Here is a 5,055-nt window from a genome sequence, read left to right on the forward strand (position 1 = left end):
AGCCATCACAGTTGCTATTTCTTCAGTTTGGGTCTCTCCACCGCCTTTGATTTCATCTTGCCTAGGGTTGTCGTATTCGCGAGAGTGCTTCGCGAATTCTTCAATCAGCTCCTTGACCTCCCTTGGATTTTTCTTTGTCAACGGTCCTTGAGAGTCAAGGAGTTGTCTCGTCATAACGTTGACCCCATCATAGAAGATTGACATCTCTTGTTGCACATTTAGATCATGTTGAGGGCAACTTTTGAGCAAGCCCTTGTACCGCTCCCATGCTTCGTATAATGACTCCCCCGGCTGTTGTTCAAAGTTGGCTATTGCCTTCTTGAGTTTGGCTAAAACTGGTCTAGGAATTGCTCACGCATTTGAGCCCAAGTGGTAATTGTACCAGGTGGAAGTGATTTTAACCACTCCTTAGCAGCTCCTTTGAAAGTGATGGGAAGCATCCTAAGCAAGACGGTGTTTCTGCTAACATTTGGGACATTGAAGTAATCCGCAATGTCGTTGACTTCATCTAGATGCTTAAAAGCATCCTCATGATCTTTCCCAAAGAATGGGATATCCTTCAGTGCAGTCAAGATGTGCCCCTTCAACTCGAATGTGGCAGTGACAGGTATTGCGGGTTGGACTAAACCGGGACCCACATCTTCTCGGATCCGCTTCTTGTAAGCTCTCACGGACTTCTCTTCAATTGCTGCCATCTCGTTCCTTGGCTCGTTCTCGGGTGCGCTCGTATGTTCTTCAAATTCCGGATCAGTGTCGTATTCGGATTCGGTTTGGACGGGTATTTGATCCAAGTGCTCAAAATTGCTCTTGTGCCTCAAGGATGAATTTGACTCTCCTGTCTTCTTTCCCGACTTCCTTGAAAAAGCTGACTTTAATTCTTATAAGGGCGTCTTTTTCTTGTGAATTGCAGACTCGGGATCTTCAATTGGTGGCAACAAGGGTGTCTTTGAGCCTCTGGTCATGAACTCCTGCAACTCGCTAAACTAAAAATGTAAAACTGAACTAAAATAAGAAAATACTAAAAACTGAAAATTGCAGCTTTCACATCGTGAGTTTATAAAACTCACGTCGTGAATTCTGTGACAGAAAACAAAATTTTTTGTTATATGCTAATCAACTAAGCTAAGCTAATAAACAAAAATAAATACCCAGTTAACCTTTTTGCAAATTTTATTCCACAAAGAGGGTCGATCAATCTAATGCAACTAAATAAACTAATAAACGTGTCGTTCCCCGGCAATGCCGCCAAAAACTTGATGTGCACAAAAGTACCCACTAATTATAATATTTATAACCTATCAAACTTAAACTAACTATGCACTTATAGGCAGTGTACCTAGTCGGATTACAGTATAGCTTGCGTAAGTCGGGTTTCGATCACAGGGAACAGAGTTACTAATTAATCTACTTACTATTAAATTAACCTAATTATTAACAAGTTAAAAGGGAGTTTTATCTGATTTTACAAGATCAGACGAACTTAACTCAAATTCAATAAGTAAAAACACACTCTTGTCTAGTTTGAATCCACTTCTTCCTTATGGCTAGCTAATGATTATGGACTATCGAGTTGGTTTTAGTTATATTAGTAATTTAGTTCTAACTTTACCAATAATTAACTAATTCATGTCAATCTATGTATGTTCCCACACAATTAAACACAAAACTAATTATGAATGTAAATATGCTATGTAAGATTTGTTATATAAACGCAATTATAGTCACAATACACATTCTCTAGCACAGCTAAGTTTATTTATTCTAATTACTAACTAAGATTGGTCAATCCTAGCTCTAGCAATTCAATTTTCACTAAATCATTAGGTAAACAAGTTCATGCAGTTAATGGTCACTAAGCTACACAAAACATGTAATCAAACAATTAGAGAAACAAACACAAGCATGCTAGGTAATACAAATCAAACACAAGCAATTTTACCAACTAAATAAATCCATAAAATTGAGCTATTCATAAGTTAGTAGCTTCATCTAGCTAAACAAGAGTAGCTAGATTCAGCTGCTCATCATAGCAACTCACACACTAACACAAATTAAAGTGATATGACTTAATTAACAAAAATAAACTAAATTATGGACCTTCACTCTTTTTGGTGTTAAAAGCCTCTTCCCAGAACTTTTCTCTGCTCAAAATTGTCTTCTGGAACTCCTATCTCTAGCAAAAAGTCCCCTCTATTCGTAATGGTCAAGGATTTATATAGTTGCTGATTTTCACAAATTCACGTCGTGAATAATAAGATATTCACGTCGTGAGTTTTAGATAACCGTGCTTGTCAAGGATTCCTTCACCCGCGTACATATCTTCTAGAACCAACTCTCACGTCATGAATCTTCAAGTTCCCACGACGTAAGAACGCTTTTTCCAGATTTTCTTCTCTTTTAATGTTTTAATTCCCAAAGTTTCTTTCTTTAACGCTTTTAGTCCTTTTTCTTCACAATGTCTTCTTTTGGCTGCAAATAACATTTAAGCTCATAAGTACCATTATTCTAAACAATTTACCAACTTATTAATAAAAATGTACTTAAATATTGCTTAAAAATAGGTATAAATATGGCAATATCATATACCAGTTATAGTTTCTCATGTTTGTTGTCTAGAACATTAATATAATCCCTTATATAAAAACATAGTAATCATTTTGTTTAGTTTCATATGTAAGATAAAACTCATATTTTTGGGTTGAAACCCACAAAATAGTGGAATAAATACAATGCACTCCTTTTTGTTGGAAAAACTCTATTTTGGTAAAAAGATCCCAAAAACCTTATAGTTTTGTAAATCATAACTTTCCTCATGATTCTTTTATAACATAGATTTAGCTTTGTTTTTGTTAGTTTTACACTTGAAAACTAATATAACACAAATGTTTGTACAAGAACTAGTAATAATCACATCTTATGCAAATAAAGGTTTATACTTTAACATAAAGATAAAACATGCAAATATTGGTGTGATAAACAATTTTTGACTTATATCTCCCCCGCCCCCCTAAAAAATGAAAATCTCGAAAATGTGGGGATATGAACTCACCTTGAGTGGATTTGTGGGTTGTTAGAGGAGAGGGTGTGAAGATTTCAAGCCTAAACACTTGAATGAGATTGTTGAACTTCCTTGGAAAGAGTATTATTCTAAGTGTTTAACATATATTAATGTGTGTAAATATGATGAAACCAACATAAAAATGTATATAAACACTAGTGTATCACAAAAATAGTTACCAAAATCTATGGATGAACTTGGAGCTTAAAATACTTTGAAACATGGAAATGAATTCTTGAGAGACGATGGAAAGTTAACAGGAAGTAATATGAAGAAATGGTGGGATTTAGGTGCTTCCTGCGGTTTTTAAGAATGAAAGGTGATAGGACTCATACCTGGTTATCTGTTAGATAATGTATTTATTCACTCGAGATTTGCTTGGGATACTGTCGAATTGTGCATGGGAAATGTGTGAATCATCTACTCATAAAGTCAACACTTTTATCTACATTTCCTTTGTTTTGGCCGAAAACCCCTAAAAACCCCCTAGTATGACCGAAATCACATGCGATTTCAGTCCTAGTCATGGTTTGACTACATGATTTCAGTCCTAGTGGTTTTGGCTTGGAGATTTCGGCCTAGGCATGTGTTCTAGGCTTGATTTTGGTCCTACTTTCCCCCAAAAAGGTGTTTTCGGCCTTTGTTGGGTTTTAGGCCGAAAACACTTAAAGTAAGTGGTCCCATCTTCATATATTTTAGGTTGTTCACTTGTGAATTACGACATGGTTTCTCAAAGCATATATATATATACATATATATATATATATATATATATATATATATATATATATATATATATATATATATATATATGTTAAATTATGAAGACAATGCTCTTTTGGCTTTCAAAGTCTTATTACAACAAGGATACATTGCGAATTCACTTGTACACAAAATATTTTAGGCTTGTTTGGCTAAAAATTATTGAGAGAAAAACTTGAGACACACTTGAACAAACGTTAGAACAAGTATAGTTGCTGAATTAGTTAATCTCAAAGGATCTAAAAGCTCAGCAATAATAAGTTATTGAGTTAGATAGTTAGATAGTTAGTTGCGGAAATGTAAGGAAGCATAAATGATAGCAGGTGATATATCAAGTAAACATATAAGTTGATTCATAACATGGAATGAATTCAAACCAAGTTAGTGAGTGAGATCAAGCTTAGTGATAAATTCACGAATGAGTTGCTCCGAAGAGAAATATTTATTAGTTATGTTCGAGAGGATTTAGAGAAGGAGAAAGATATGAGATGCGTAAGAGAAATACTTGAAGATAATTAAGTTTGATAGATGTGTAAAGAGAGATATATTGATTGAATAAGAGTGAGCTCTATTTATAGAGACTCAAGAATTACATTTGATTCACTCTCTAAGAGTTGCCATGCAAGGCATACTGGACAATAGAGAGTATTACAGAAAGATAGATAAAAATAAACTAAGTAAAGTAAGAAGACTGCAGCTGACTAGATGACCTTGGATGAGGCTTCTGATAGGTGCTTGACTGCGGATGCTTGTAGGCTGCGGTAGGCTAAATTAAGAGGGTCACTTCATGTAAGTGACCTCTAATTTTTTCTTCACTTATCAAGTTTAAGAAACTTGATCAGAATCCACCAAAACTTCCTGATATTTTCCAACCAAGTGATCCTCCTTAAAATCTCGAACTTGACTTCGGCAGTCGTATGTTTCATTTTTTCAACTGCGGTTCGACAGATTTCAAGTTGCTTCTTTGTGAGACGGTTCATGGAGGTCATGGAAATGAAGTACTTGACTTGATCGGTCCTCCTTTTGAAGATGACTCCAAGTTCATGGAAGTTTGTTGCACCTAGGGATCTTTCTTGATAGCCTTCGGTAGGCATCGGTGTAGGATCTAGTGGCTGTAGATCAAATTTCTTGGCAATGGTTGGTGGATATCTGCATCGATCTTTGCGAACTCGCAAATAGTTTCCTTCAGATAAATACTTGCCCTTTCAAGTGCTATCTTCATCTTGGGATGCTTT

At 35.4% G+C, this 5,055-nt stretch overlaps 1 non-coding gene across 1 annotated transcript; it reads left to right on the forward strand.

Annotated features, from left to right (window-relative positions):
* The first annotated feature begins 220 nt into the window (after positions 1 to 220).
* Positions 221 to 327, forward strand: LOC145080640 (small nucleolar RNA R71). The gene has a single exon (XR_013695235.1). It is a non-coding gene; the product is annotated as a small nucleolar RNA R71 (small nucleolar RNA).
* Positions 328 to 5,055: the final 4,728 nt, after the last annotated feature.

Source organism: Lactuca serriola, chromosome 1, assembly GCF_051521515.1.
Source record: "Lactuca serriola cultivar US96UC23 chromosome 1, Lser_US96UC23_V15, whole genome shotgun sequence".
Classification (NCBI taxonomy): domain Eukaryota; kingdom Viridiplantae; phylum Streptophyta; class Magnoliopsida; order Asterales; family Asteraceae; genus Lactuca; species Lactuca serriola.